At 45.8% G+C, this 11,633-nt stretch overlaps 1 long non-coding RNA gene across 1 annotated transcript; it reads left to right on the forward strand.

Moving 5' to 3' along the window:
- Positions 1-2,677: 2,677 nt before the first annotated feature.
- On the forward strand, positions 2,678-3,803 carry LOC136759812 (uncharacterized). The gene is made up of 3 exons (XR_010820114.1): positions 2,678-2,931; positions 3,180-3,296; positions 3,645-3,803. It is a non-coding gene; the product is annotated as an uncharacterized LOC136759812 (long non-coding RNA).
- The last annotated feature ends 7,830 nt before the right edge of the window (positions 3,804-11,633 follow it).

Consider the following 11,633-nt stretch of genomic DNA (forward strand, 5'->3'; position numbering starts at 1 on the left):
GGTGGCCGTCTGTCTTTCAGTCCACGTGAAGCTTGTATTCAGTGCGTGACGGTTTCTGTAGACGAGAGCATAGGTGTCTGATCTGGAGTTATCAAGTAGGCAAAAACGGCAGTTTTCAAAAATGTAAACCCTGTACCCCGGGTGACAAATTAAAGGAAAAACCAACATAAAGTGTCTCAGTAAGGTGTTGGGCACCACGAGCCCCAGAACAGCTTCAATGCTCTTGGCACAGATTCTACGAGTCTCTGGACTCTACTGGAGGGATGAACACCATTCTTCCATAAGATATTCCCTCGTTTGGTGTTTTGATGATGGTGGTGGAGAGCGCTGTGTAACACGTATGTCCACAGTCTCCCATAGGTGTTCAATTGGGTTGAGATCTGGTGACTGCGAAGGCCATAGCATATGAGTCACATATCAGACCATTCAGTGACCCTCGTGCCCTGTGGATGGGGGCATTGTCATCCTGGAAGAGACCACTCCCATCAGGATAGAAATGTGTCACCATAGGATAAAGGTGATCACCCAGAACAACCTGGTAATGATTTGCAGTGACCCTTCCCTCTAAGAGGACAAGTGGACCCAAACCATGCCAGGAAAATGCCCCCCCAGCATAACAAACCCTCCGGACCCCCTCACTGTAGGGGTCAAGCAGTCAGGCCTGTACCGCTCTCTTGGTGTCCCACACATGCACTCGCCCACTTGTCCAGAACACGAGCCAGTTGAGCGTCTTTGTGACTGAAGCTCCTGCCATTCGTGCCCCAATAATGACCCCTCATTCAAAGTCACTTAGATCCTTTCCTATTGCCATCTTGATCCAAAATTGAGGTCAACTGGGCCTGCTCAGCTAAATTGTATCATGCAGTACACCTGTTTGGAGGCATCTGCATTCGTTACGTTCCTCCACTCAATTAGTCAGGTTTTTCCTTTAATTTGTCACCCATCTGTATATTCACTGTAAAATGAATTAAGTAGAAAGGGAATATAGATCAGCAAAGGTCAGCATATTTCGTGCACCCAGTGGCCCCGTGACCCTCCTCCATGGCTAATCCAGGGTTCCTGCTCACTAATGCCACTTCTTGTTGACTGAATCGAGGGCAAACACTGTGGGCTCTGCGCTTACGTCCTCTTCATTGTGACTGGTATTCTTTTATATCAATTTTAATAAATCGAGCAGCAAGCTTTTCACTCCAACACAATGGAAGGCAAACGTCTCCAAGGAGTGGCAGGTTCCAGTTTTCTAACACAAACAGGTCTCTAAGCTGGTGATGTTTGGTTGTGAGGCAGCAGCCCATTTGAGCAGGAGTTTACTTGGTGTTTCCCACTGAGGTAGTTACGTGTTGGGCAAAAAGTCAAGGGAAACTCGGGCCTGGAGCAAATCAACAATTCAACCAACCTCAACTCGTACGTTTTTATCTGTAACTAGTACAAAGTGTCTTCGGACAAAAAGTTAAACCGCAATTGGGCACAAGATTGGTAGTTCACAGGCAGCTCAAAGTGTTTTCCTAGTTGATCCAATAGTCTTGACCTCAGTGGAAGTCTTGATTAACTTTAGACCAAGTCTTGTTCTTAACTGGCTAAAATATTGTGCTCCAACAACTCGCTAAGTATTTTAAATAAAAGGCTTCTACTTGTTAATATAGGAACCCAAAACATAATTAAATGTCATGTCAGTTTGTGTAGCAGTTGGCTTGTGGTCAGGAATGATGTTTGAGATGGTGTGAGGTGCTAGTGTCCACTCACCTTTCATTATGGTGGACCTTGAAGATTACTTTGGGTTTCAAGTAGTTACGTGAGGTGAGTAACTAAACAGTCAGGGTTGAGGATTAAGATCATAACTGCAAACCACAACTCAATTTGTCTTTGTTAACCCATTTAAAACCCCAGCCCAACCCCGGTATAAGTCTGCTTGTGGTCTATAACTGGTGTCTGGTTGGTCACAATGTTAGTCCCAGGTTAAGGAGACTGCTGTGAATCTTGGGGTTAGAGAGTGACACCCTACATAATCCGGAAGCAGAAATACTGGACAAAAATGGTCAGGTCAAATAGAGGGCAAGCTTTATAAAATCACACTCTGACTCGGGGCAGCGGTGTGGAGTAGCGCTCTGGGCTCTGGAGCGCAGGGTTGTGGGGGACACTGCTGTTGTACCTAGACTGCCTGTAGAAATGGGCTGTAAAAAGAAAAGGTGATATATTGTAACAATTTTACGTCACCCTGGCTAAGGGTGTGTGCTAAGAAATGTAATAATTTTGACCATGTAGGTGCATTGAAAATATGGAGAATTATGTCTGAAGTTAGGGTGCCTATCGCTTGCCAATCTCTGGGAGTCCTAATCACCCCATTACATCGGGCTGAAAACATTTCTTTACAACCTTGCAGCTCTAAGTGGGAGACGTTTTTCTTTTTTTTCCCTGCTGTTGAATGATCTCACATTCCCCAATTATACAAGACAGTGCAAATATTTGACATTCGCGTGGCAGAATAATTGTTTGCAGAATCTGAGAAAGTCAATTTGTTTTTGACCGGTTTGTTTTCTTCGAGTCAGATTAATAGATTCACTTTAATGCTCCAGGCTCAAACGTGCTCCGATGAATCAAACCACTCTTTCTTGTGTTGTTATATATATGTGTGTGTGTGTGTGTTTAATATAAATGATTGTGTACACTGAGAGCTCAAGTATATAAAACCGTTCTTCGTTCTTCCTGGGGCACTAGAGCTTCAACGTAGTGGAAATGGGTTCTCTCTACTGGCATCACATTGCTCTCCTCGTCTGCGTTGCTGTGGGGTCTCTCTCCACTCAACCTCTTGACCTTCAAAAGAGAGACAACACAATCCAAGAGGTGGTTTTCTTTGCTCTAATTAACTATAACGAAATCTCCCCGGACCTGTATCTCTATAAGGTCGTCAAGTTTCAATCTAAAGAAATTCAGGTAAGGTTTACTTTGGTCTTTGTCCTATTTAAAAGCTGAGCTCGGTGGAGTTTGTTGTGTAAAGTTCAGAGGAGCTCTGTGGGTCATGAATGCTCATCAGGGTGAATTTGCAGAGTTTCACTGTTTTATGCAGGGCAGACAACAAATATCTGACCAAGACGGACAAATCATTTCCTTTGCCAACTGCAAACATGAATCAATGAAAGGCCTTTTAAAAGTGGTTTTGAAAGCAGTGATTTTTCTCACAGGTGATGATGGGTGCAGAGTACCTTATCGATGCTGAGATGGTCCGCACTCAGTGCCTGAAGGCAGAATATGCGAATCCAAATGATTGTCCAGTGATGATCACAGATGGGCAGTCTAAGGTAAATCGATTTTACGAAGAATGTCTGTTCTAGTCTAAAGCCACTGTATTAAACACTAGCCTAGCCCTTCGCTGGAGCTCTGGGATGAACAATAGTGCTTCAAGTCAATTCTGTACATCTACGTTTTGCACTTTCTGCAGTTGATTGAGTTCTGTGTTGTGCCTTTTGGGACACTTTCCTTAAGACTTCTGACTTCACATTTGCCAGTGGGTATTTAACAGAAATGAATGTGTCATGTACAGCACAAGACATTATCTTAGCACTGAAGCTGAGGAGGAAAGGAATTTGCCCAGAATTTGCCCAGTCGGTGAAGGACTGACAACTCTGTAAACTGTTTGTCTCTTTCAGACACAGTCGTGTCACTTTGTGGTCCTGGTGTGGCGGGACATCAAGGTTCCTGTTCAGTCCATCTGCAAAGACACCTGAGTGACACCTGAATGGAAAATCTGCTCTGGCACACAAGGAGTAATATCAGAGTTTGATTGATTCATTAAAAGCAGATTTGCACTCTACAAGGCTTGCGGCTTGGTCTCTTTCGTTGGTCTCAAATGATATTCCTTGTTCTGCATAATTGCTCTCCAGTGTCAGGCAGAAATCGCAATGTATTATATATTGAAAGAAAAAAAAAACTTCTCACTAGTGAAACATTGATGTATTTCTGTGTTAAAGCATTTAATAAGGGTATGAGAATTAGCCCCCATTCTGCCATGCTTTATGAGACAGAACCATTCAAAAAACAATATATTTGGAGATTGTTTAATAACCGGCAGGGGGTAAAAATGAATGGTTAGAAAATATGTATAACCTGACAATAGTCCGGAAAGAAACAGATATTATTATCCCCGGCACACAGCACTTTCTTGTAGGATGATTTAGTGGACTCTCAAAGACGATAAAGACTATTTTAAGTTTAAAAGAAAAACAGATTTAAGGGGGTATGATTGCTCAACAAGGCAGATTGATTTAACTAGATGGTCCTGAATTGTACATGAATTAAAACCATTTCCTGAATAAAACTGGTTAAGGGCCGTGGTGCCATTGTATACCAGCAGGTGGCAGAACCACGTCAACGAACAAGCACAAATGAGTGTATAGTACTGAGTATATAGCAATGTGAGGATTCGGGCAGCAGAGGGCGCCAACAACCTTCTTCGTATTAGAGGTGAAATCATTTATTATTTATTTATTTATTTATTAGCATTCACCCTTTTCCAGGGCAACTAACAGTATACATAAGAAACATCTCAAAGCATTACAAAGTGCATAATTCACAACCACATACTCTGGAAGAGCTAAACCTAAACTCGAGCCGATAGCTGACAGCTGTAAAAGACTTCTTACAGGAGGGATGATGCTCAGAGTGGGAAAAAGGCATCCTCCGCTTCCGAGGCAAAAGTAAGAAGAAGGAAAAAGATTGCTTATAAAAAAGATTCCCTCCTCAAACCTGCCTGTAAAATTACAAAACACAGGCTGCTGCCAGGTGGTTCATTAGCATAATGTGACATATGTGAAATAGCTCAGCATCTCCGAGAATAGAAAGCATTCTTATCTTGTGCACAGCATTGCAAGAAATCATTGTGACACGAACACAGACAAACAGATTAGGCATGACTTCAAATAGCTGTTTGGGGGTAAAGAAATATTGGCCAGACAGTGCCGTGCATCGCCAATAGTTTTGAACAGGACCGCACAAGTACTGATGAGCACCTGAATACAGGAACGCACAATTTGCAATTGAAAAACAGTGGCTCAGGTGAAACAAAACCCCATCAAACACAGACGAACACACACCCTGTACACAACTCTCATCCTACGACAGGAATCTTTTTCTGTTGTTCATTTTTCCATAGACTGAATCAGTCTTCAACAAACTCCGAAAACATATCATTGGTAAAGAAAAGGGTAGTTTAATGAACAATATTTATTCACTTAGACAAATCACCCCGTAATTGTCAAATGAAGGGAGAGATACATTTAGACTATAACAGCATGTGTTACATTCCTGTCGTTGAATTTACCAGAATATTTATTTCTCATAAGGGTCACGAATGGCTTTCAACTGTGTTTCTCTCACTGTGGGTGATCAACAATCTCACACCAATAATAAAATCAGGAATAATCAGAAATAACATTAAAATGCCCATTAAATATTTGAAGGTAAGGAACTCATCAGCTTCTATTGTTGTATTGATCACCCCCGACTCCCTTCAGCACACAACTCAGAGAAAAGAGGCGTCCCACCCTGCTGGTGATGTGTCGGCGGAAACTGAATCCCCTTAAAAAGCACTTGAACGACCTTCACAGGAGTCCCAAAACATCACTGAGTGACACAGAAATGTGGATGAGAAACTGACGTACCTAACTGGGAGCAAATAATGAAAGTAAAGTATTGGCTTTTTTCACTGTTTTATTAAACGATAATGGACACAGACCCCACTTGATTCTACCTTCAGGGAAAACTGAATTACTTCTGTCTGTGTAGTATAACCACTGAATAATCCACACCTGGACGACTAGGAATGCTTCTCTAGACACCAGTGTGAACCATTCATTTGAGTTCTTTCTGTAAAAAAATTGCATTAAAGTGAAGTTAAGTGATCAGATTAGGGTTACACTAACATCTGGGTTAGAGTTAGTTTTAGAATCCCCAGCTACACTACATGGCCAAAAGTATGTGGACTCCCCTTGTAATTAGTGGATTTGGCTATTTCAGCCACACCCATTGCTGACAGGTGTATAAAATCAAGCACACAGCCACGCCGCCACGCTCCTGCACTTCTCTGACTCGTCACCAGAGTTTTAACCATGTCAATCCACATTCCTCAAACCCCAGTGCACATCTCTCATCTCCCTCCGCTCTCATTTGCTCAGCAAGCCGCAGCTCCAATTGCCTTCCATCTATTGCCCTGTATATAAACCCCCTGGTCACTACCACTAATTGCTAAGTCTCGTCTTCTTTTGAGTTGCCTCATCGACCTCGCCTTCGGATCCTCCTTGACATTGTTTGCCGGTCTGTGCACCTCGATAAATGTTATGGCCATCCATCCAGATAGATGCGAGGGGTTTCTGTTACAATGTTCTTTGTATTTTGCCAATGAACCCTCCACCTTTCCACATGATGCAGCCAGAATAGCCTTCATCATCAGCCTCCTGACTGGGAAGGCTTTGAAATGGGCGTCTGTGGTGAGGAATCAGCGAGGTGCTGTCAAAAGCTCCCTGAGGGTCTTCCTGTCCCATTTCAAGGACGTGTTTAACCACCCAGCAGAGTGAAGTGCTTTCCCTCAGACAGGGCATCTCCTTGGCGGCCGATCATGCCCACCAATTCCATACCTTGGCTGCAGGCAGTGGGTGGAATGAGAGTGCCCTGCTAGTCACTTTCAGAAGGGGACTGCATACAGAGTTACAGTCGAAACTAGCCTGCAGGGATGAAGACCTTGGTTTGGAGGAAGTAAAACAAATGGCTGTTCATTTGGATCATCTCCTCCAGGCCAGAAGGAGACGTCCAATTACCACCAGATTCCCACAACTGTCACAGTCCAGCCCAGACCAGGATGAGCTGAAGCAACTGGGGTGCACTCAGCTGACAACCACGGAATGACAGAGGAGAGTTAACCTATGTCTGTGCTTGTATTGTGGCCATGAGGGACATTTTTGGGACACTGCCCTGTCTGTCCCGGCTCACCTTCCACACCCTTGGTGACTACGGGACAGTGTCCACTCCTTACTATGGTTCAGAATGAGATTCGTGTCAAGCTCAGGTGGGATAATAACCCTATCTGTATCTGCTTTACTAGACTCAGGATCCTCCTGCAACTTAATTCGCCGAACGATGATGGAGCAGCTGGGCATCCTCTGCATACCTCCACTCCATGTAAAGGCTGTAAACAATCAACCGATAGGTTCCGGATGTGTTTCTCACTGAACCAAACCCCCTCACCATGCAAATCGGTGTCCTCCATCAGGAAGAAATGTCTCTTCTCGCTATTTATTCAGTTGAGTTATTGAGTTCCACCGGAAAGTGCAAGCTGTCACAGACTGGCCCCAACCCCGCACGGTAAAGGAGCTTCAGTGTTTCCTGGGCTTTGCAAACTTTTATAGGAGGTTCGTTCGTGACTTCAGTACTGTTGCTGCTCCCCTTACATCCCTTCTCAAAGGTGCAGTTCGCAGCGTGGCTTGGACACCCACAGCAGCAGCAGCTTTCACGCATCTGAAGACCATCTTCACCACGGCACCCATCTTAAAACATCCGGACCCCTCACTGCCCTTTGTCGTGGAGGTGGACGCTTCGGAATCCGGTGTCGGGGTAGTGTCTCAACGCTATGGCCAACCTCAAAAGCTCTTCCCTTGTGCCTTTTTCTCCAGGAAATTATAACCCACTGAGAGGAAAATTATGACATCAGGAACCGAGAATTGCTGGCGTTTAAGGAGTGGCAACACTGGCTGAAGGGTGCTGACCACCCTTTACAGACCACCGCAACCTGGAGGACATACAATCTGCCAAGAGGCTCAATACCTGACCGGAGCGATGGGCATTTCTTCTTCACCAGAAATCAGAGACCGAGAAATAGGCCGTGACGTCACGCAGGTGTTTACTCTGGAGGTGCTTTGATTTAAGTCAATGATGAAATCAGAAAAGTCACGAAAATCATGAATGACTACAAACCAATGGTTCTTTCAGACAAATAGGATGATGAGGCCAGTTACAAGGCTGGTGGTTAGGTGGGGTTCAGTTTTGAGCTCACCCAATCAAATCTGAAGAGAATAGAGAAAATGTTTAAGAGCTTCTGCGAAATCCGTAAGTGTCTCTAATGGATCTGGTTTCTGTTGTTTCAAAATTAAATACACAAAAGGCCTCTCTTCTGCTTTTCAACAAGCTTGTTCATCACTTTTTCACTCTAATAAGATAACTGTAAATCAATGCCATTGTTCAATGGTCATTAAAGTCTCTCCCCAATGTGTGGCTGTCCTTTGTAGCTGTCGGTTAACACAAACTGCCGTGATGGAGTTGTGTAGCTGCAGTAGCACACCCTTAAATGGACCCCCCCTCCTCAGTCTGAAATGAGAGCAGTGGTACACGAGTACAGAAGCTTCATCGGATTCGAGATCCTACCGCTGTGCTGACTGGACTCAGTAACCCAGGAACACGACTCCTGTGCAGGGCCTGCTGTACCGGCTGAGCTGGTCTCTGTACAAATATCCAGCCTTCGAATGAGAACTGGACTGTGCGCCTTTATCAATTAAGCAGAGGCCATAATGCCACTCTCTTGTACCCAAAAACATTCAATATTTAGTTCATGCATTGAGAAGGATGCGCTGAATCGACTCTACAGAAACAGGTCAACGTGCTAGTAAAATACAGCTATATTTAACATGTTATATCTGGATATTCTGCATTTTTCATTTTTGCATAAGAGAATATATTAAGTATAATTATTATTAATTATATATTATATATATATTGTATGTATAATATATTCATTATATATAAGTATACTTATCAGACTAACTAGATGGCCCTAAATAGTTTAACCTAAAAATATTCGTAAATAGATTTATTATACAAAAGCAAAACTGTAGAATTTAGAAATGTACAAAACAGACTATAGGAATGATGTGTAAAATGGAAATTCAGAAAAATCATGAAAGAGGTGTATTGTCATGGACATAATGTAGGAAATCAATTATGTTTTTTTTGTTTTTTGTTTTTTTTTGTTAGATGCTGACCTAGGGTTCGGTGTTTTATACTCCATAAACCCTACACTTGGTTTACTAAATGGGTTTTAAGTACTTGAGAAAAAGTGAGAACACAGCAACTGTGGTCTTCAAGGCACTGAAAGAAACTGGAATATCCCTTTAATTTATTGCATAACACTCAGTGGCGGCACTGCCCCCCCCCCCGGCCCCCCTCAGAACTGCCACTGACAACACTGCCATTGGTGCAGCCCCTTTTTGTTTTTCCTTTTATTTCTATGTGGTCATCTGAGACATGCTACTGCTTATTTATTACAGAAATTGTGTCCAGGATTTAATTCCAGGCATACTGATATATTGAGATCTGCACGGCTCTCTGAACAAGGTGGTCTAATTAACTTTCTCATCAGAAAACTGATCGATTTCAGAATTTCAGATTTCAGAATTAATGTGCTGTCGAAAGCGCTATTTAAAATGTCAAACTTCTGTATGATTGGCTTTAATAATATCCAGCTAAAGGGTGCCCATATGCAGTAATCTAATGGGACAAGTAGTCCCAAACCATGCCAGAAAAATGCCCCCCACAGCATAAGAGCCTCCGGACCCCCTCACTGTAGGGGTCAAGTAGTCAGGCCTGTACTGTTCTCTTGGTGTCCCACACATGCACTCGCCAACTTGTTGAGAATATGGTGAAGGATGACTCATCTGAGAAAAACACATATCAACCATATCACACCCATAGACCCCAGAAATCAGCCCCCTCTCTGCCCCCTGTCTTGTGGATCCTTTCAGCAGTTTGCTCTGCACTGAGCGGCAGTGGATGGGATTTGTTCTGCCTCTGTACTAGCTTACATTAAAGTCTCCTTACGTGGCGTGTGATTGGTGTTACAGCGCCCTCGTGTATATAAACGTTGCCGGATGGAGACGTGCTCCACTTGTTGCAGAGGCGTTTCAGTTGTTGTGTGCCCCCGGTGCAAACACTGACCAAGCGCCTGTGCTGCACGTTTCCCTGTGCACGCGCGTGTGTGCTCGGCTCGGTGATGAGCTCCTCTCGCCCCCGCCACTGTGCCGCTTGGGCCAGCGCACCTTGCCCGCCTGGAGTGGGGAAGTCTTATGCCCCATCTGTCTGGGCACTGACAGCGGGTGCAATTTGTCCGTGACTTCCAGGTCCGCTATGGCACGCCTGGAGGTCCGCCATTCCACCTGGCGCCGCCGCACTTGCCGCCACGCCCGAAGATCCTCCACTCCGGCGAGTGACAGGGGGGCCTTGGGGGCACGGGCTCCCTCCCCCTCTTCCGAGTCATCATTAGCCCCCACCCCACCATGCCTCCCCATCACGTCTTCAGCAACGGAGAACTGGCTTCAGAGACAGAGGCAGAGATGAGGCCATCCTTGCCCTGAATAGCAGGATGGACCACATCTGCGCCTTTCTGTTTGCACAGGCAGCGCAAACAGCAGGCCAGACCCTGATCCCCCCCACATCTCGAGTACTCCTTGGACTGTCTCATTTCCTGCCAGTCCTGCGCGACACACATGTACTGATTCGGACAGACAACACAGTGGTGGTCGCCTATATCAACAGGCAAGGAGGTCTCCGGTCGTGCAGACTAAACAGTCTAGCATGCCATCTGCTTCTGTGGGCGCAGCCACAGTTCTGCTCCATCAGAGCAGTTCACCTCCCAGGCCTAGCCAACACTGCGGAGGACCACCTCTCTCGGGGAGGCCCCCCGGTCTCGGAATGGCGCCTCCACCAGTCTGTGGTACAGCAACTATGGAGCCGGTTCAGCAGGGCGGACGTGGATCTCTTTGCCTCGGCAGAGTCCACACACTGCCCACTATGGTTCTCCGTCCAAGACACCTCAGGAACCCTAGGGGTCGACCCGCTAGCCCACATGTGGCCGCGCTGTCTCCTTTACAAATTCCCACCGTTCCCCCTTCTCCCGGTGGTCCTGGAGAAGGTCAGGAGAGAACGAGCAACAGTTCTGCTGATAGCCCCACGGTGGCCTCGCAGATTCTGGTTCCCAGACCTGATCGCCCTCCTCCACGGAGAGCCTTGGCAGCTCCCGGTGAGAACGGACTTGTTGTCCCAGGTGCAGGGCACGCTTTGGCACCCCAACCCGGGCCTCCTCCAGCTCTGGGCCTGGCCCCTGAGTGGGAGTGACTGATTGCCTGCGGTCTGTCGGACGCGGTAGTTGCCACTATTCAGTCGGCGAGAGATCCCTCTACGAGGTTGCAGTACCTACCGCTACCAGACATTTAGCACCTGCCCCTGTAAGTGCATCCTGAGGGAGCTAATGAACCATGTCTTCCCTTCCATCGGACTATGCCTTCCAATCGAGCACCCACGCGAGCTGCTCCTGGCTTTACTGACAGTCGATGTGTTCCCAGGGTCTGTCATGCGGCCTACAGGCGTGTTGCCTTACGAGGCCGTCCTGTATATAGTTTGTTCATTATACATTATGTTGCGGTGGTGCATGCGTCTGGGCTGTACCCCGCTCTATATATATATATGTGGCTCCATCTGACCTTTGCAGCATGGAGCTCACTGTCACTGTTTCCAGCTGAGGGCGCTTGAGTTTCTCCAGTGCCCCGCTGTGTACATAGTTAATTTATTCACATGGTAAGAGCTGTGGTTGCCCTGCGCTA

This window comes from Amia ocellicauda, chromosome 1 (assembly GCF_036373705.1).
Source record: "Amia ocellicauda isolate fAmiCal2 chromosome 1, fAmiCal2.hap1, whole genome shotgun sequence".
Taxonomy (NCBI): Eukaryota; Metazoa; Chordata; class Actinopteri; order Amiiformes; family Amiidae; genus Amia; species Amia ocellicauda.